We start from the raw sequence: 22120 nt of genomic DNA, 5'->3' as shown, positions 1-22120 counted from the left end.
GTCTGATTGGATACACATTTAATAAAGTTGTACAATGTTTGTTTTGACAGACATTTAAAATAAGATCGACAAGTCAATAGAATGAGCCATCTCATCACTGCCTGTCTGCAATATCTGTTTCGTCCTTGCGTGTATGAATTTAGGAAACAGTAAACTGCTGACATGGTCTATTTCCTCAGCGGCAGTACCAACGGGGAAGGGCCTGCATCTCATTGCTCCAAGCGTTTCTTTTCTTTTCCCCCATGTCGCGCTACCGCTCCAGCGTCACGACTTTGAAGTCATATCTCGCTACCTTCGCTGTTTTGTATTCATTTATTTATCTCTTGGCCGTGAGTGTGCTATTGCAATATGGTCGCCCCCCCACCCACACACACAAAAGCAGGAAAAAGACAGAGCCACGTGCCCACTTTCAATGACTTGAAAGCGCCTCCATCTTCTCAAAGAGGCGACAGCATAGACAAAGCTAGCGGAGCATCTATCAGCGGGAAATAATTTGCTGTCACTCACTTTTTATTTGTTGCATATCGAGGAGAGCGCCGTCGCAATCGATGGGCGGCGACGCCGCAAAAAGGAAATGAGAAAAAGTTGTGATTTACGAGGCCGGCCAACCGGCTGGCGAGCCCTCGCTTCTGTCGTCCGTTTTTACGTATATTTCTTGGTCAAGACGTCTGGGTTTTAAAAGCCATGTGAGCGTCCACGTGGACAAAAAGGCTCGTTTTCCAAAGGCTTCTTCTAATGACCTGTGCAAAGCCAGATTGGTATTTTGGTGCGATTCCGTCTCGAAGGTCCGCAGATGATTCCTTTGACTTTGTGCTTGGCTGTTGTGGACAAAACATTTGACTTGGTGGTTGGAAAAGTTGCTTCAATTGCCAAATTCAAAGACTCTTGACAAGCACACGTACACCAAATGAATTCTCAACCCCAAGATGATTCTATTTATGTATTTATTTATTTATTTGGTCATTTATTTGGTCATTTATTTTATTTATTTATTTATTTATTTAGTCATTTATTTATATATATATTTATTGGTTTATTTATTTAGTCATTCATTCTTTTTTTTTTTCATTTATTCATCTATTTATTCATTTATTTATTTATTTAGTCATTTATTTATATATGTATTTATTGGTTTATTTATTTAGTCATTCATTCATTTTTTTCATTTATTCATCTATTTATTCATTTATTTGTTTGTTTGTTTGCCACGTAGAGATAAGCGGTATAGAAAATTGATTTATTTGTTTGTTTGTTTATTTAGTCATTCATTCTTTTTTTTTCATTTATTCGCCCATTTATTCATTTATTTATTTATTTGCCACGAGATGACAAGCGGTATATATAATTTATTTATTTATTTGTCTGTTTGTTTATTTATTTATTTATTTATTTATTTATTTATTTATTTATTTATTTATTTGCCGCATGGGTACAAGCGGTATAGAAAATTGATTCAGCTCCAAACATTTTACCCGCCCCTGCGTAAACGCAAGGCTTTTTTGCCACGGCGCAGAACCGGAGGGCAAAGGCGCAAACCTTGATGAACCGACGGCTTCTTTACCCGCTTGGATTATTTGTTTACATCCTTTCACATGCGCAGCTGACTTGACGGTGCCGGCGAAAAATCGTGAGAAGGGAAAAAGACTTTTTTTTTCTCCGTTTCTACGCTCACCACCGTGACGTGAGAAGAGTGTTAAGTCCTCAAAAGGCGCTTTAGAAATATGGTTTCCTAATGAGAAAACGGTCCCGGCCTTCTCGCCGCACCCAAGGGAGAGCCTAATACCTGCTTTCATTAATTATGACTTAATGAGATAGCAAATTGCCCCGGGTGCCGTTTTGATTGACAGCAAATCCTCAGACAGGGGAAAGCCCCTCCCCGCCCCCCCCCCCCCCCCCCCCCCTTCAATGTACCTATATATGCTTTGCTAGTATGACGTTACGCTGTAATTGGCAATTTAGCTGCCGCTCGATCGGTCCGAATTGCTTTTCCTGCAACTTTTCCGAGATGCTTGGAAAAGACGGGATGATGATGCGCGTTGAGAAGAACTGCCCACAGAGGCCATATTGAAAAAAAAGATGTTTTTTCGCAAATGACACTCACCCCCCCTTCTTTTTTTTTTGCCGTGACAAGTCAAGTTGAAGTTGAGAGACTTCATCAAATGGTTTCTGTCAGAAAGATAGATGGAGACATTGTTCATTTAGCATAAATGCACTAATTGTTCCAATGCTGCTAAATCAAGCATCCGGTAATTAATTGCAGAGAGAAAAGCCATTGGAGAGTAAACAAAAGGTTTTGCATTGCGGCTGGGCAGGTGCTTGATGGGGATTGATGAGAAAAGTTGTTTTGTATTTAAAAAACAACGGCACAGATGAAAAGGAGGTAAAACGTCTCAATTAGGGATAAAAAGCGCCCGCCCAGAGGTCAAAATCCGAGCAGGCCGCTGTAATCAAGGATTAATGACATCTCCGGTGTTGTTATTGTTGTGGTTAATGCAAAAGCAGAAAATACAACTCAACTGTTTGTACAAATGATTGCACTGGATTATTAGATATATTTGTGTATAATATTATAAAAATTATATTTATATATATATATAATTCTTTATTATAATATATATTATTATAATACATTAATATCTAACATTATATATAAATATTTATATAATTATATATTATTTGAATATATCATATATTATTATTTAATATATATTAAATATAAATTTTGATTCAGATCAAATATCTATTTATTTATTTATATTTTTTATATATATTTGGACACTTCTCGGCAAAGTAAGAAGTGAGAAAGTTGCGAAAGAGATGGGTGGCAGGGCCGGAGGGGCCAGACTGTGACAAAAAAGGAGGAGAAGGAGGAGGCGGCGCCCTGCTTAGTAAAATGGACGAGTGACAAAACGCCAAAGCTCCAAGCTAAGATTAGGATTCCATCTGTCTTGAATGAAATATTCAAAATCTACGCCTGCTCTACTGATCCTGCAGCAGTACGTTAGCAAAAAGCCTTTACTTACACTTGACACACTACCTGAGAGGGCAAATATTTTTTCTTTCCCCTTCACGGCCATTTGAATGCTTTAACGTCATTTGGACTTGACCTTCAAAGCGTGAAGTGGGGGGGGGGGGGGCACAAAAAGCAAAATGTCACGCCTGTTTCGCTCCATGATGGCATGTCATGATATCCCTGAGCGTGTGACTCAAGTAAGTTTAAAAACCAGATGAGCGGCATCCGGGAAGAAGAATCATCCTGATAAACCCCAGCCTGATTTTTTTTTAAAAAAAATTTATGAAAGATGACTTGAATAAAAAAAAAATTAAAAAGCCTCGGCTATATTTGCAGACTCCTTGAATAAAGACACCTCAAGAAATCATTTCCACAAATTCCAAAGCAAACCGGCAAGGATAGAATACAATACCCGATTGGCCGGATTTACAAACAAAAGAGCGCCGCCCGCTCGCCCGGACTGCAATTGGATCCTTTTCAAAGATTTGAGCCCACGAATCCTGTGACATGAAAGGAAGGCGAGATTTCATTTCCGTGCTGTTGTCTTGGTTGGTAGCAGAAGTAAAAAAAAAAAAAATGGTGCCATATTCATGAACACCTGCATATATGCTGTAGAAACCTTATTTTTTTATTTATCTGTCTATTTATTTATTTAACTAAAATTTGAAGTCTACATTTTGACCGTGGCAATTTTTTTTCTGGCCCTTAAAAATTATAACAAAGATCCTCATTGAGTGTTATTTAAAAAAAAAAAAAAAAAAAAAAAGTTCCAAGCTAAACTTCAATTCTGGACTTTCTGCTTTAAGTAAGAGTTATGTTCTGAGTGGGACTCTGTCCTTGGAGAAAATGCAACGTTCAATAGGAGAAATGGATTCAAAGAGACCAAAAAGAATCTCAGCAGACCCGACGGGGCTGTGTTTGCGGCCCGTGATAATAAATCCAGAGACGGACGGCTTTGCCTCTGTATGGTACTTCTGTGGCGCCAACTTGTGTGTGATTCTTCACTGTCACTCTCCCACAGTTTTTATTTTATTTTTATTAGTTTTTTATTTATTTTAAAGCTGGACTCTACCTGTTGGATGAAACGCAGTCGCCGGCAACTTAAAAGATGTTGGTCTTATCTCTGGCCGCTCCCCCTCCCTCGTGAATTAAAGGTGAAATTGTGCCTTCATTTTTCACCACGCAGAGATGCTCACTTGGTGCCGTGCCCGGGAGATAATCCGGGCCCGTTCCGGGCAGACCCATTCATCTTAGCCGTGGGGGTCGGACCAGCGAGTCCTTGGCTCGCCCGGAGGTCGTTTGAGCTTGCGACCGAAACGCGAACAAACCGCTCCTGTTTTTTGGACGGGGCCGGACATAACGGGTCGCTCGGAGCTCCGAATTTCCAATGTTGCAAGAGCGCGGTTATTTCCGGGCCACCCGATCCGATTTGGCCGTGGGTCTGACCCTTTATTACACGTGCAAACGTTTGTTTGCCGGATATGTGGCTGCCGGATCCGCGACTGCCGGATCCGCGGCAGCTACCGGATCCACAGCGGCTACCAGATGGCGGCGCTATTGCTCAGCTAAGTCTACTGAACGGAAGGCAAATAGAAAAGTCAAAGAAAAACAGTCCCTCCGCCACCCCCCCCACCCCGGCCTCACGCATATCAGCACTTGGAAAGCAGATGGCAGGGACCGTGCGGGGGCGAGCGTGTGAGAAGCAAACAAACGCGAGCGTAGAAAAGAAATATTTTCTTCGGCGCTGTCAGCGAGGTGACGCAGGCGCTTTGCAGGGGCGTCCCTTTCGGCAGACGCGAGATGCGCTTCATGGAATATTCACAAAGGGGAAAGGCACACGGCTCGCTCCGTGAGGCGTTTGCTGCGAGCACAATGCTAATTGCGTCTTTTATATGTCACACGTAGCCAAGTTGGTTTCAGTCATGCAATGTCTGGATGGTGTTTCCTTGCAACCTGAGCAAATCCCCCCCCAATATATTTCCTGCACCTCTGAAGTTTCCGTGTGCAGACACGCAGGTCCAGCACGTTTGCTCGTCTTCACAGGAACGGCTAGCTTACTAATTGGACCTTGCATGGTGAACAGCATATGCTCCTGCCTCTAATGACGTCCGTGTTTGCCCCTTGGTATTACAGGACCTGCCATCTGACCCGCTGATGATGCCAGAAGCCCTCCTCTCCTCGCTCCTTTTGATCCATCATTTTGTCACGTGTGCATAATTGAGAGAACGGCTGGAACGTGTCGCGTCCAAAAAGCGGTTCAAGGCGTCATCAGTGAGTACAATCAGGCACTCTTCCAACACACTGACTGTCAAGTTGAACTTTGATGTATTTATTTTTAAAATTCTCCCCCATTCTCTGCATAACACTCGTGGCCAACAATGAGGCGCTCTAACGTTGTGTTATTAATTTATTTATTTGATCGGTTTAATTCATCCATTATTGATACTAATAAAAATATATCTAATAATTTTACAGATAATATTAACAAATCAATGTATTTAATATTAATAAATTAATACTGATGAATTAATATTAATCTATCTTTCTATCTATATGTCGCGTCCCAAAACAATGTGACAAAGTGAAACCTCTTCACCGCTGTTTCAGCAATTCAATTGTATCGTGTTTTTAGAAATAAATCTTTAAATTTATACAGGACATATCTCAATACGTGCGCTGCCATTTAAAGTCAAACAATTCCATTCGCTGTGATTTCATTTGTGTCAGTGAAGCCAAAAAGCTTGTGCTTAAAAAATAAAAAAAGATAAAGGGCGTGTAACTGATCCCTGACATCAAACTAAAGCCAACTATTGATCCGAGCCCTTTCCCGTTCAAATAAATCAGTCTTAGTATAACACACGCTGTATAGATTTGCTTGAAACAATGGCCGCTCACAGGATGTAGCTGTCATGTCAGTTAAGATTGACAAGCACATTGCAAAAGGCTGCTCGGCGGCGGGCGGGCGGGCGGGCGGGAGACCGCATCGTCGGGGGGGTTACCTGCCACTAGCCTTTTCACACCTCTTTTAAATCCGCCATGTTCCTTTGCTATTTTGATGATGCTTATTTAGAAGTGTGACTTTGTAATTAATTTTTGCCTGGCGAAAAAATAGCCCCCGCGCATTCATCATGTTTCAATTCGGGGCACGCGCGCACGCCGACGGGGAGGCCGAGATTTGCATTTTGATTAGCGCGCACTAACATGCGACTCCCTTCCGATAGCGCCGCGGCAACATTCTAAGGCCGGCTGCACACATTGAAATGATACAATTAAATAATGAACGCAAAGAGGGAGGGCTGCGGATGTTCTATGAATATCTCTTGAATAGATTCCAGTTGTATTTGCATGCTGTCAAGAGAGGCATCCCTATTGTTGGAATTTAAAAAAAAAAAAAAAAAAAACAGGGGGGGGGGGAGTTAGCAGTTATTTCAGCTGTCATTCATGTTTGAGCTCGGCATCGGGCTAAATTCGAACCTCGTGGGAGTCGTCCACGGCTTGTCTCGCTTAGAGCTCGTCTTTGAAGTGCAATCTCCGACACAGGTTTGGATGAGTCGTACCGAAAGCCATGAAACAAAACTTTTCATCTCCTCCTCGATGCTTTGTCAGAATTCGGCATGCCGGAGGGATCTATGCGCAAAACTGTTTGTTTGTCTTGCATTAATTTCACAGGGAGTCACAAAAGAAAACAGAAAAACATCTGCAGAACAAAGTGCTTTGCTTTGTGTACTCATTTAGGAGGCTTTAGCTCATCAAATGAATGCGAGTACAAATAGGAAAGTTGATTTTTTTTTTTCGTACGGATGGATGGATGGATGGACGGACGGACGGACGGACGGACGGACGGACGGATGGATGGCAACTGCTTATACCGCCATTTTGTGGACATTGTGCTTCTCCTTGAGTGAGGATAAAGAATATGTGCATACAAGTATTGTCATATTGAGTCGACACGTGTGCGTCCTCAAGTTGTGTGTTACTTAGAGGGTCATAATGGCACGACACTAATGCTATTTTCACCCCTTGAACGGCATTCCTCATTACGTGATAGCATTAAGCGAATGAACGTGTCCGAATCATTTACAGTTGGTATCGAAACTATCCGATGCATGCTGTTCACGTTCATGAACGCAAGACCGCGCCTCGCCATTGCGACACTCACAAGGCATAGAAGCGGACGTCTGTGGAAAGAAAAAAAAATAGTACGTGCCAGAAGTTAACCTCTGAAGGTTATATTTGTGTGTTTCTGAAAGAAATTCCTCTGCAGTTTTCCATACCCAAAGATTTTTAATTTAAGTCGGAGGTGTAAGTACATTCCGTGCTTTGGTGTATTCTCGCACTCTTGAGCTAACTTTCCAGCTGAAGCATTTATAACGCGTGCTTTTAATTAAAACCAGGAGAGTTTTGGGATGAACTTGCTTCTATCTGTCTTCCCCCCCAAGGCCTTTCCGGTTCCAGTTGCTGTTTGTCTCGGGGCATTGTTTTATTACCTCCAAAACTCTACTGGGAAAATCTTAAAGAGAGCAGTTGCTTAGCAACAAAGACCTGGCGGTTCCGCCACAGGAGCGCAGCGGAGGAAAAAAAAAAAAGTAGAGGGAGGAAGGCGCTGGGGGAAAGAGCGAACGCCGAGACTGGAACAGCGGGAATACGGTCACAGCCGGAGCCACGGGTTAGCCAAGCGGCAGTGACACGCTGGCACGTACAGCCACGGGAGAGGCGGCGGGAGGCGATAAGAAAACTAGAAATCGGTTTATCACCGTTGTTGACAAGAAATACTTGAAAAGTTCCCGCCAACGGAGCCAGCGTCCTCTTTTTTTTTTTTTTTTTTTTTCGGGTATGGCAGACGTACCAGTTCCCAACCTTCACTGAGCCAAGGCACATAATATCCACTTTTATGATAGCCAAAAAAATGTATTCCTTTGGTGCCATCTGGTGGAATCGTGCTCTTGTTTGCTGGAATTTATTTGTAGTTGGCTCTTTTTGTTGTTTGTCTGCGTTTGAGATGTCCCCAATTTTGTCAACTATCTTCAACTAAACCACAATATTTATTTAGGCAAATGAATTTATGCTAGCAAACCTCCATACAAAGGCTTATGGAAATTTACATCAACACACATGGAGCACGTAGAGAGCAATACTCAGAATCCGACCTATACTGCCAGACATGTGGCACAAACCGGTACTGCACCAAAGGCGCTTAATTCAGACTTGAGAAAGTATTAAATAAAACATTCGTCCAAATTGTTTGTATTGTGAATGTTCATAAAATTATTCATGACAAATAAAAAATAAATATAAATGAAATAATAATAGTATAATGCCTTTATTAAATTCATTATAAACAAAATATTATTCTTTGAAAATATATGTAAACCCACAAATTGGCATCATCAACAATAGCTGCACATTTTATTTCTATCCAGTCCAGTCGGTCACTTCCCGGACAAGCCCGCAGAATTTGCTGATGGTTGACTGAATTTCGGAGCATTGAGGTCACAGAGGAGAAGGGAGAAGATCTGCACAGGATCTGCAATTTGTCCATCAGGTAGCGAAGACGTTTGTTCGCCCGAGTGATTTGTCGGCGCCCCGCCAGCTACTTCATCATAATTAGCCAAACGCTTTCCAGGCTAATTGTTATTGGTGCGATATCCCAGCACGGCTGCGCTTCGTCAAGCCTTTCTCCTCCTTCGTCGGCAGCACGTGTCATGCCGCTCAAGTTGGACTTTATTTATGACGGCGCTTTGAAAGCGGAAAGAAAATGGTGCAAAAGGCCAGTTAAAGGCCAGCTTGAATGGCGAGGCCTTTCCGCTGTCGGCATTGTGCTCCATCCGGCTGATACGTGCGAACGTTTACGTCGAGGTCATGAAGGCAAGCGAGACGCCAAGGCTCATCCGATGACTCGTCATTTCTGACACGGTGTCCCAAATTATTTGGTGGATGCCGTTTTTCTTCTTGTTCCAAAATAAAAATACTTTTTATTTATTTTTTTATATATATATATAATTTAAAAAGTAATAAATACTTATAAAAATAAATAATATGAATAATACATGAAATACAAATAAATAGATAAATATTAATATTAATTAATTTAGGGCTGTAGAAATAAATAAATTTGACTTGAAGGACAAAATAGTTTCCATCTAAATCTGCAAATCTTCCTCAGAACTCAAATGTCCACTTTAATCCCCGACTCGTACACATTCCGAACGTCATCATTCTTCCGTTGCAGTTTTCTCAAGTAAGTGGGTTGCCGTTGTTCTGCCATCAGCGTCTTTTTTTGGAATTCTGCTGATCTCTCGGGACTGTTAGCCTCTTTTTTTTTTTTTTTTTGCCTCAGTTGGTGATGATGTATGCTTTTCCTTAAGATGCCAGTCACATCCAGCAAAGAGTGATGCAAGTCGGGCATGATGCAAAATGAGCTGACGCAGGCCCCATTCAATCTTGATTAGGAGTTAATAAGCCTTATGGAAGCTTCTGGAAATCAGCCCGCCTGTGAATGACCCTCTTTGAATTTGTTACGAGCGTTAAATCTAGAGCAGGTCATTCCGAATGTTGGACTCGGCGAGATTTTCGTTTTGTTGCCGATGCGTTGTATTGAGTTAAAATGGCAACGTGACAATCTTTCCAATGGTTGATTTTGAAAATTGGGTGGTCGTGTCCAGGCAAATTGAATTTTAATTATGGGAAAAAAAAGTTTCAAAATTTGCGTCAACTGGACCCCCCTCAAATATTTCACTTTAAAATATCACCCAACTGCTTTAATTTTTGTTGTTATGAGCTAAGCTAGCATTTTTTTGTTCGTCACAATCATTTTACTTCCCTCGTGCCGGGAAAGACAAGATGGCCGACTTGCTTAGTTGGGGAAAACCCTCACGAGGCAACCAGCGGACGGCAGCATTAAATCAGAGCTCGCAGCCTTAATGCCCAGCTCCGGGGGAAAATATCTACTTTGGAATATATTCAACGACTTATTGATTCGGGGGATGTCCGACGACAGTCGGCCACCGAGGCGCCTCCCGCTGTTCGGTAAATGCCTCCCCCAGCTTTCCACAAAGCACCCCCGAGAAAGCGAGCCAAGCTCCTTAGCAAGGACGCTAGCAAGAGCGCGGGGAGATTAAGTGGGGATGGAAAGGATGACACGCAACATCCCACGCCGGAACTAAATCTCAAGAGGGGCCTGCCTCTCTGCCGCTAATACAAAAGCACTCGGCTTCGACGTATTCATCTGTTTGTCAAAAAAGAACTTGCCGAAAACAATGCTAATGCGCTAGCCGCTAAATAAGGGCTTAGCCGCTCTCTTGGCTGTGACCTAAGTACACTAAGCGGGCTGCTCTTTATTGACTTGGTGCCAGTTGTCAGCACTTCCGTATAAACGACTTTTGTTTGCTTTGTAAAAAGTTGGTCCCGGTCTAGGGATATGTTCTTGAGGCTTCCAGATGGTCTGGCAAGAAAGCAAGTTCATTGAAGACCTCATGGGTGTGCGAGCGGAACGGATGTTTTGTCCTTTTGTGCCCCGCTGGTGACCATTTCAGGGACTGACTGATTGGATGGATGGATGGATGGATGGATGGATGGATGGATGGATGGATGGATGGATGGATGGATGGATGGATGGATGGATGGATGGATGGATGGATGGATTGGGTTTGGACGGACAGATGGATGGATGGCCTGGGTTGGGATGGATGGCTTGGGTTGGGTCGGGGTTGATGGATGGATGGACGGACGGATGGATGAATGGGACGGCGTTGGTGGGAAATGACCTCTGAGTGTAATGCAGCCCGAGCGATACAACGCTGTGACTCATTAGCCGATCCGGCACGGCGTTCTGCTGACGCGGGCGCAAAACTGTCTTTCCTCGAGGGCGAGCGAGAGCCTGTCAAGGATGAGAGGGAGTGTCAGTCTGCCAGGATCAATAGGTGAATATGAAGCGGCGCTAATATTTCACTCCTCTCCAACGCTCTTTTATGTATTCCCCGTCTCTTCTTCTTCTTCCTCCGCCGCCGTCAAGTCTTTCTACATCTGAAGCCGCCAGCGAGACGGAAAAGTGCTGACAAACAGTCGTCTGGGCGTTTTCCAGCGTCTCTATTTGCACTTGATCCAAGAAAAGGCAAAAAAAAAAAGAAAGAAAGTGCAAAGCCTTGCAGCTCTTTGGACTTTTCTTTGGCGTGAAGAACAGGTGACAGCCAACGATCATGGCGACCCTTGGCTCAAGCTTCAAGGCCCGCCGTCATCTTAACGTGCGCGCCTTACACGCTAGCTGTCGTAGCGAGTCACATTTGTGTTTATCTTCACGTTAACGGCACGTGCATTGTCTCAGTAGAAAAACAGAGCGCTTGTCGTGGTCCTGGAGATAAAATATCGAACGTGGAATTAAAAATCTGGCGTTTCCACGGCAACGTAATTTCATGCCCCTTTATTAGGCTTTTGCGTGGAGTCAGCCATTTCAAGCGGCTTTCTCAACTGTTGTTTGGGGCGAACCATAAGAGAAAAACAACAGATTGACTTTTATTTTATTCATAAAGGAGTTGAATCACTTTTACCAACCTTTTTTTTTTTTTTCTTTCTTTCTTTCAAACATGTACTTGTGATTAAGCTCCGGGGTCCGCCAGCATGGCGAGCTTGGATGGCACGCCACAGTCTTGTGCTTAGATAAAAACTAAATTAGCGTGCAACAAGTATTTCACAATCACAAATGATTACTTAATTATCAATTATTTTTAAAATGATTAAATACAAAAATGCGGTAAGCTGATTCATACAAATATTCCACTTTTTTTAATTTGTTGTAAAATTGTCACTAAATTTATAATTGAGATTACAATTTCAAAATCTGTTCTTTACTAAACAATTTGATACAAATGTGAACAATTTAGTTTATACTTTTTTCTTTCATTGCATGAAATGACTTTTGTTCATTTCTAGAACAATTTAGATAAAATAAAATATAAAATAAATCAAGTAAAATAAAACCTTTTGCTAATTTCTAGATTACAAAACATAATAGTATATGACATAATAATAAGTAATAGTAATGATAAAAAATTAAAGTTCATATTTTGCACTTCACATTTGCCCATTGTGGGTCAAATACAGATCATTTTCTTGTTATTGCATCTAAATAATACATTTAGAAATGATGAGCTGTTTAGAAAAATGAAAAACAATTTAAAACTGCGATCGATTGACATTTAGTCATTTTACAGGCCGCAATGGCGTTTTGTGTCCGTTGAGTAATTCAGGTAACGTTGGCACCCGTGGCGTGAAAGTACTCCAAGTACTTTTATCAAGTTGCAAAGTCAAATCCCCACGATGTCTCCGCCTCCTCCCTATTCTTCACCCACCCGGGGAGCGCCGAGCACTTAACTCGGCGCTGTCATGATTTCTCCAATTATGGGTGACAGCTTCCGATCCACGTGGGAGGCAGATCAACTCGGGAAGCGCCGAGCAGAATGCGAAGCGCACCCCCCTCCCCGTCATTAATAATTCAACCGCCGTTCCATTCATATGCAGCCTAAGCGCCACAGTTTGGGCCCCATTAGTGCTAAAGGCGAGCCAACGAGCAGGCGCTCCCTCACAGGCCTCGCTTTTAGCCGTGATGTTTGCTCGCTCGCTCGCAGGTGGAAAACCAACTCGCTGTTTGCTTTCGACAAGGCCAAACGCTTCCAAGGCTCCACGCCGACAAAAGTGAGGAAACTTTAGGAATGACTGACAAGCTTGTTTCTCCTAAAGTGTGACAATGCAATTTGCAGTTTCCCGCCAGCAGCCTGCCGGTCAGTGGAGGCCGCCAGGGTTCCGCCCCGCCTCTCGCCGTGCTCACCGTGTTGCTTTTGCAGCTCCTGCGGGCGGCAAAAAAAAAAAAAAATTGCAAGGCTGAAAGAAAACATCACCAGCGGCAGGCGTGACAAATGCATCGCATGAGAAAAGCTGCAATGGAGGTCGACAGCAAAGTAATGGGCTTCGGTTAAAGATGGCGCATGGAAAGAGAAAAAAACACAACAAATAAAAAGAACGGTTTAAATTGAACCGTTAAACGCCAAGGTTTTGAAGGTGGTAAATTCTTTTGCAATATATCCTGATGAAAATAATTATATTGAGCAGCGCCAACCTATCAAACTTGGTCTTTCACATGAAATTAGGTGGACATGTTTATTTGTGTGCGCATGCGTGGGAAAAGTCTCAGAAACGGAAACGGTAAGTCAGCAGCGATTCAAAGGGAAAAAAAAAGTTTTACTAATGGTTACGAAGTTGAGTGTAGACGTCTGATATAACAAGATGGCAGGAAGTGAGAAGGAAGGCGGCCATTTTGTTTTGAGCCGGACAAATTTCCATCAAAGTCAGATTCGGGACAAAAAACTAAGTCACCACCTGTCTACCATAACAGGACACATGAAGAAGTCTCAAGGGCCTGCCTGGCTGCCATTTTGGGAACTTTTGAGAGCCCAATGTCAAGAACCATTATACAAAGAACTTTCATTTCACGAGGATTTGCCCACCAAAAAAAAGCGATGACATTGGCCAGTCAGAAGCCGACTGCCCCGTGATCAAAAAAAAAAAAAATACTGTTCTCCACTTTGTAAGGAGTGAAGAAATTTCATGAGAAAGCAATATATTTCATTCAAGATTATGAACCGTGGCTCACCTGATTCTTAATAACGGGCTTTCTTGTGAAATAGCCATTGAGGAAATCAGCACACATTAGCACTTGAAAGGGGGCGCTAGGTCGACTAATTACTGTCATTTTACTCATTTTACCTCATTTCAAATGTCTTTTTAGCGATTTAAGTCATCACCGCAGACTATAATTCTGAACTGTCAGCAAAAATCGGCCTCAAATAAACTTAATGATGATTTTTTAATATAACCACAGCGAGATTTGAGGTGTCCTTGAGAAGCAGCAAAGCAAAAGTCAGCAACATTCTTTTTGTCTTTTTCTTCATTCTTGAAAGTCACTCAAGTCATCGGATGCTTACATGTTGTTGCCTTTATGTTTTTTTTTCCCAGGTTTGGATCACTCCAAGCCTGTTGACTGTTCTTGAGGCGGGCGCCACAGGCTAGAAATTCTTCAAACACGCTCGAGTTCACGCGCAACAAGTCGTGCTTGGTGGCGAAGAGACGTGTACATTCTTGAAAAAGAATTATTCAGTGTAATCATACGGAGGACGCAATCCTTGGCTTTGCCTCCGACGCTGTGAGCTCGCTTCATTAAAAGCAGCCATGTAGGTAATCGCCTCCCCGCCCGCCCGCCGCTTTCACGCCACTTCCGTAAATTTGCATTTACATCAGCAGATGATCCCTCGCAAACTCATCCCCATCATATCCGTCCATTTCATTTGGAAAAGCGGCGTGTACATCAACGTCTACACGGGCCACCCACCTGCCGGCAAGTCCAGCACTCGATCCATAAACATGATCCATTTGCTCACAGGAAGAGGGCAAAGCTGAAAAGCGACACCGGTGAGAAAACGGCGAGCGTGACGGATTAAACGGTGAAGATTTTCCTTCCTTTTTGAATGCATCTAAAGCCTGGGTCGTCGTTGGAAGTTATGGAGAGTCTTTGTCTCGCACAAAAGTTTGCGATTATTCTATCAATATTGGCGCATTTTTGTGCAATAAGTTATTCGTACAGTATAAAATGTCAATTTCCATTTTCCCCCAAGCTTTTCAAATCCCAGTTTGTTTGCAGAAAGTGCAGGTTGGAAATAACTTTAAAAAATGACTCTGAATTTGACTGGGGGAGGAGTGGTCCATTGTGGCCTAAAAACAGCCAGTGCAGGACAAAATTGATGTGTACTTTTTTTTTTTTTTTTAGTGAGCTCCCGTAGTACACTGTATCTTCCAATATCTCTTTCCTCGGGCATCTGTTTTCACAATCTATCGCTCTCTCTGTCTCTCTCCATCTTTCTCTCCCACCCTCTCTCCATCTCCCTCCCTCTCTCTCTCTCTCTCTTGCTCTCTCTGTCTCTTTCACTGTCACTCTCATCTCTCTCTCTGTCTCTCTCCATCTCTCTCTCCCACCCTTTCCCTCTCACTCTCCATTTCTCTCCATCTCTCTCTCTATCTTTCTCAAGCTCTGTCTCTCCCCCCCCCCCCCTCTGTCTCCCCCCCCCCCCTCCCTCCCTGGCAAGATCGTTCGGACGTTTTCTTTAATCGACTCCCACTCGCGTGCTCAAATTGCTTACGCGAGTCAGATCATTTGCCTAAAATATACCCGCGGCCCATCAGCGGCGCTTTGACGGCACGGAGGGTAAACTCCCGTGATGGATCCACCCGTCACGGTGATTATGATCGCTCTTTGAGCGACACGGCGGCCGCATTTCATTTGCGCAATTTGAAGCGGCGCACCTGACACCGAGGTGTCAGATACGGCCGCGTTACATGGGCTTTTGATCTCGCCCCGACGCGGCGAGTTTGACGGCCGGCGACTGAATTCTGTGGAGGACTTTTGTCTCTTTCTTTGTCAGGGTTCGCAAAGTAATGTGGCGGAAGTGGACGGAAATGCAGAATCAAAGACGGCAGACAGTTGGGAATGAAGTTGGCCGGGCGTCATGTAGCACGTTAGCGCTAAATAAAATAATAGTAGCCAACTGTCACATGCTCGTACTCGATCCGGAGCTGAGTTTTTGTCCTTTTGCCATGCTAAAGCTAATGCCATGCTAATGCTGTTTTTGCAACATCAGGACCCGTGTTGACTTGCGTGATTATTTTCAAGCCATCATACTTGTTTTGATTTGTTTACAGCAACATGTAGCATTTAGCGCTGCACTAGTAGCTTTGCTAATTTTCCGTTTGTAAGCGTCCCTCTTAAATTGCCTTTTGAATCACATTTTTTCTTCCAAGTGAGTTATTGGTTATGAAGAATTCAGCGCTCTGAGATGATTTTGAAAGAGAGGAAGCCCTTCTCGCTGCAGACGTCAGGTTTTCTTCCATTTCCACTTCTGGGATTGAAGTCAGCAGTTTAGCAGGCAAACATCGTGATGAGGCACCTGCAGCTCCCCCCGGCTAATGCTATCATTAGCGGTGCGATATGCGCTTTATCAGCCGCAACCCGGCACGGACGCCATCTGCCCAGACAATCATCCAAAGACAAAGCAGTCCCCGGAGCGCCTCGCCTTTGGAATGAAATCCGATTTTATGAACATGAAAGGCAGACGCGGTCATTTCCTCTTTATCGCTCGGTTGTGTTTTTGTTTGTTTACCCGGTTGTGTCCTTCAAGCTCCCGAGCATCGCGAGCCGCGGCGTCGGGGTGCCACTGGCTACCTTGCAATCAAAAGCGCAGGTGGTCCAGACATGCTTCTTCATCAGGCAGCCTGATGGAACACTACTTCTGGGAATGGACGGGCCGTGGTCAGGATGGGGCTGGAGTGCCAGCGTGACTGGCTCATCTGGAATATTTCAGCACTAACGTCTTCGCGGAGTGTTAGATAAAAGCGCAATCTGTCGTGATTTGTCCTCAACCGATCGTACGTACGTCTTCTGTGATCCTAAGTGCACATGAGTGAAAGAAAAAAAACAAATAATCTCTGCAAGTGGTGATCAATACCAGGTGATTGGGTGCACTAATTCAAACGCAAATAGCAGATGTCAGGGCTCAGCAGGCCAGCGCAAAAAATAAGCCGATTGAAATTGTCATGACCGCCCGAGGCAAATGTAGCAAAAGTACAAACACGGGTGGCATCGCATCCGCCACAATGCGATTCTTTTTTTTAGTCAGATTTTCTAGAACTTTGCAAATATCGAGGTTCCACTGTGATAGATAGATAGATAGATAGATAGATAGAGAGAGAGAGAGAGAGAGAGAGAGAGAGAGATCTATAGATGGATAGATCTATAGCTAGATTGGCTCTCCATCTCTCGCTAGCTAGCTAGAGAGAGATAGAAAGATAGATAGATCCCATTGTAAAAAGTCTCTTGAAATACTTAAGTTACGTCCCATCCCACCTTTCTTGTCCAACATGAAGCGATGGAGTGAGGACAACTCAAGTCTAAAAAGCCAGAGGGCGGCTTTCCGCTCTGAACGATGCAAGCAACGAGAAACAAGAAAACGCTAAATACAAAGGTGAACCCGCAGCGGAGGACAAACGGCGCCCTTTGTTTTCCGCCGCTACGTCTGAAAAGGCATGGAAATGCCGTAAAGCCATCAAGCATGTTTTGTGGCCAATGAACACATTCACTATGAATGTCTTCAGGAGGGGGAAGAAAAAAAAAAAACACGCACACAACGGACCAGAAGGTGCGTTTATGCCAGGACGCTTAAAAGCACTTTATCCCCCGGTGCTTTACGATGCCGACCCCAACGTTGAACTGGCAGCATCAGATACAATCCCACTTGAGAGATTGAGTCAAGGTCGAGAAGGTTGTGGAGGAAAGTTGGCAAGTGAAGGAGATTTTATTTTTCTTCCATTGGCTAGATAAAAGCTGCTGAGGTGCAAATCCCACCTGGTAGGTCAATCTCGAGTGTGCTTGCTGAGTGGCTTTACAAAAAAAAAAAAATTCACCGATAAAATTGAAAAACAGAACACACTTCCGAATATACGTCGGTGGCGGCGAACGCTCGGACGTTCCTCAATGAAATTTCGACGTTGCAGTTCTGTCCAGGGCAGTAACGTCGTTTGGCCAAAAAGCCGTGCTGCATCGAAACTATTCAAATGAAGTCGTCTACTGATGCAAATGAAGCACCAGGGGTGCGTTCGTCCGTCCATGTGTCCGTGTCTCTTTCTCGCTCTCTCTCTCTCTCTCCCTGTCTCTATCTCTCTGTCTCTCTCCCTCCCTCTCGCTATCTCTCTCACTCACTCTCTCTGTCTCTCTCTCTCTCTCTCTGGAACACGACAAAGGAGAGTTTTAAACGAAAAGCTCGGGCCGTCTCATCGAGAAGAATGATATTGAGCTCCATAATCATTCCGTACGCTGTGTTTGGGGAAGGAAGGAGTGAGCGGCTTTGGACGAGAAAGTCTTGAAGTCTTTTCTTCTCTTCCGCTAAAAGCGGGGTGCCTGGCATTGACCTCGTTTGATCCTCTAAGCCGGGCGTGCTCACACTTTTTCATCTCGTGAGCTGCACAAAAATTAACTGGACGGACGGACATGTCACCATCTCAATCAACCTCGGCCTCAGTGTTCATCAAAGAGCAGACAAAATCTGGAGAACGTTTCATCAATTTCTACTTACTTTTCTTTAGTTCAAAAACAAACAGGTTGTCGTACAGGATTCATGGAAACTGGAAATCAACTTCAAAGTTCATGTTGTGATTCTTTTGCCAAACACTAGAGGGCGCACCCGTGGATCAAAGCATCCAGAAACATTTGGAGGCATAAAGGCCCCAACTAAAGCTTTATATGCCGCAAAAATCAGACATCTTTTTCTATCCGTAATATCGCTGACGCGGGCCATTTTGGAATTTTTATTGGGAGTGTCTTATCGGAGCAAACAGCCCGTTTGATTCTCAAGTGCGTTGTCCGCCGGCTCCTTGATGTATACGATGGCATCGGAGCCAGCCCTTCGGCTGACCGGGTCTGGCTTTTTTTTTCCTCGACGTGTTCAAAGCCAGACAAAAATAGGCCCTTTGTCGCCAGCGACGAGCTTATACGATTTTGCGTCCTACGTTTAGGAGTCGATACAGGCCGCCGACGTTTGACTGACACCCGCCTGGGCTCTAATCCGTGGGCTTCTCCGTCACGTTTGACAAGCGTCCGACCGGACCCGACTTCCGATACCCGGTACGGCTTTACACCGTCAAAGCCGCGGCGCTATCTTGTTCTGGCAGAGACAATCGCAGGATTTCCAAAACGCCTGCCTCTAAATCCTCCTTAAATTTCCAACCGGAACTTAAGAGGAATTGGAGGTGTTTGAGTGATGCACCTCCGCAGTTTGGACCCGCAGATAAAGCGGCCGAGGCGCTAATCTTTTCGTCATTTACGCAAACCCCTTTTTCACTGGCGGCGAGCGTCTCACGGCACGATTAGCAAACGGATTTATTCTTCGACTCACCGGGCTCGGAATAAATATTTGAGTCGTCCCCACCCCCCTCGGTATCGCCGCGCTGTGTCATTTCCAAGCTGATAAGTGTCTGGCAGAGTTTACATTCACATGCCGGTGGCCTGATGGAAGTAATCCTCCGTTTAGACACCTTTATTGAGGCCTTAATGGTATTTCTCAAGAAAAGTTGCAAAATCCCTGGATCAGACATACTTGTTTTTTTCCCAGGTACGCGTTTTTTGACACTTTAGACCAGCGGTGCCAAAGTCCTTTTTGTCGCGGGCCGCATCGTCGTCGTAGTTTCCTTCCATTACGACTGTCAACCCAAATAAATGTATGAACAAATATATATACAGTATAAACTACACATCAGATCGACAAATAACTATTTTTCAAGTCCGAAACAAGTAAAAAAAAAATTCAAATATATTGAAAAGATGAATGGTAAAAAAAATGTATATACTAGCAATGTCTTTATTTTTTTTAAACGTGAAGACAATTTGCAATTTTAGTACTGAGATGAATTTGTCTTCGCGGGCCACATAAAAGGAGGTGGCGGGCCGTATTTGGCGAGTCTGTCAAGAAACTAATTTGCGGAGTCACTCAGCTTTCATAACGAGGCGTGACAAACATACTATGCTGACTTGTCTATAAATTGACTTTTTTTTTTGTGTCAATACAAAAATACATACAAGACTTTTTGTGCTCGCTTCCTCCAGAACAGGAAATGTTGACCGTCCAAATGAATTGTCACACCTGGTTCGTTTCCAAACGATCAAACATATGTCAACGATGTTCATCACCAAAAAATGTATTTTCCCTGAATCTGTGTAGGGATACGTGATTTCATTTTGAATAGAAATCTGCCCCCTCCAGCCAATCCATTCATTTGGGAGAAACTGATTTTAACGCACAAGGAGGTGTTGGAAGATTGGTTAGCGGCGGCGGCGGCGGCTTTGGTTGGAATGATTTAAACGGAATCTCATATGGTCGCCCGCAAGGCCGGGGGCGACTCATAAAGTGCTTTTAAAATAATAAAGACATTTAAAGTGGCTATTAAAATCAATGTCGCCTCGTACTAAAATATGCGCTTTTGTGCGTGTGCGCATCCCGAGTGGAGAGGATGCCTCGTTTTTGAAAGCAGTGCTCCATTTGTAGCATCAACACAGACGGACAGCCCAAACTAAATCGGACTGCACATTTTGTGGACTCGTTTCTTTTTTTTTTTTTTTTTTTGTCGCTCTTCTTCTGCTTTGCGTTAACGACAAACGTGTCACAAAACGCAAAATAAATAAGTGACCCAATTTGGTGGGATTCATTTCGGGCCCAATTGAAACGCCGTTAAATCATGAAGTGATTCTTCGAGGAGTGGCCTTTGCTCCTCCGCGTCAACGTTGAAAGCTTGACGCAGCCCAAATTACGTTTTGGACATCTTATCTGCCAATTGGACAATTTTCAACAATGCGACCATATGTCAACCCAACAAAGCACGAGTACAAAAAAACTGAATGCAGAATACATTTTGGAAGAGATGAGTTGAAAAGTTAGCATGAATGACAATCACGAGATTCAACGTAAGAATAAGTGGCCATAAATCTTTTGATTTTGTTTCGACACGTACGTCTTGATGTGAAACCGATTTGTGGCGCATTAAAGGTTAACCACACTGATGACTCCAATTTGATCATGTGGTTGACTGCAGTCAATAATGATTTGTTGAAGTGATGACTTGGTTTAGGCAAGTCATAAATTAAGTCATAAAAGAAGCCACAGCATACATTCGTCACGTTAGCTAACTTCCGCTATTTAGCTCCACAAACACATAAGTCGTAAAGTCTGGCCTAGTCACACCATACGTTAGACACGTTAGCGAACTTGCGCTAGTTAGCTCCACAGACACATAAATTAAGACTTAAAGTCTGTCTTAGTACAGCAGGGGTGTCCAAGTCCAGTCCTCGAGGGCCGCATTCCTCCATGTTTTCCAAGTTTCCCTCGTTAAACACACCTGATTCAATGATCAGGCTCATGCAGAACGTAAGGTGAACTGATCATTTGAATCAGGTGTGTTTAACGAGGGAAACTTGGAAAACATGGAGGAATGCCGCCCTCGAGGACTGGACTTGGACACCCCTGCCTTACGCTGAGTGCCAAAAGTCCCAATGATCGTGAGCAGCAGGGGGGGAGCCCCATTTCAACCCCTTACACTGAGTGCCAAGCAGGGAAGAAATGGGTACCATTGTTATAGTCACTGGTATGACTCGGCAGGGGTTTGAACCCACCACCTCCCAATCTCAGGGCGGACACTCTCCTCTTCGGCCACTGAGCTGGTAAACACTTGTATCGTAGTATAACACTTATAGTCGTTTTTAAATAACGTGTATACCTATATACGCCTAAATATTGTTATCCAATATATCGACTGCAATTTCACATTAGATTGCTGGTTTGAAATTTGCTTTTAATATTATTATTTTTAATAAACATTTATGTTAAAACTTGTCTGGCGTCTTATTCATTGTTTTTATATTCGCCAATTAAAACATAAAAATCAGACATTTGGTTAACTGCTTTATATGACAATATGTGTAGGTACACTACACGAGGTTAAAAAAAAAAGAGAATAAATAAATAAAGGGTTAATTGCACAGCATTTCCTCGCACCTGGGATCGATCCAAACTCTTGCCGGAGAAGAGCCCGAGTCACTAACCAGTCGGCTATTTCGACCGGCAGCCTACAATAGCTAGCACTGTTTTGTACGAGCGATGTGTTCACTCAAAATATTTGTTCACCAAATCGTTCGCTAGACTTTCTTATTTATTTATTTTATTTTTTTTTTTATAGTAGTTTTTAAATAACGTGTATACCTATGTACGCCTAAATATTGTTATCCAATATATCTACTGCAATTTCACATTAGATTGCTGGTTTGAAATTTGCTTTTAATATTATTATTTTTAATAAACATTTATGTTAAAACTTGTCTGGTGTTTTATTCCTTGTTTCTTTATTCGCCAATTAAAACATAAAAATCAGCTTAACAATATGTGTAGGTACACCTTCAATAGGTTCACTACACAAGGTTTAAAATAAATAAATAAATAAAGGGTTAATAGCACAACAAAGTAATTTTTC

At 43.3% G+C, this 22120-nt stretch overlaps 1 long non-coding RNA gene across 2 annotated transcripts in view; it reads left to right on the top strand.

Annotated features, from left to right (window-relative positions):
* The window catches only part of LOC125983983 (uncharacterized), a 279094-nt gene that overhangs the window by 244941 nt on the left and 12033 nt on the right, over positions 1-22120 (top strand). For both annotated transcript variants that reach the window (XR_007486834.2, XR_011086200.1), the window contains exons 8-10: positions 5147-5284; positions 14018-14232; positions 14303-14470. This is a non-coding gene — a long non-coding RNA (uncharacterized lncRNA). The remainder of the gene's footprint in view (positions 1-5146; positions 5285-14017; positions 14233-14302; positions 14471-22120) is intronic.

This window comes from Syngnathus scovelli, chromosome 1 (genome assembly GCF_024217435.2).
Source record: "Syngnathus scovelli strain Florida chromosome 1, RoL_Ssco_1.2, whole genome shotgun sequence".
Lineage (NCBI taxonomy): Eukaryota > Metazoa > Chordata > Actinopteri > Syngnathiformes > Syngnathidae > Syngnathus > Syngnathus scovelli.
Note: the sequence above shows the minus strand (reverse complement) of the source record. Positions and strands in the feature narration are given on the sequence as shown.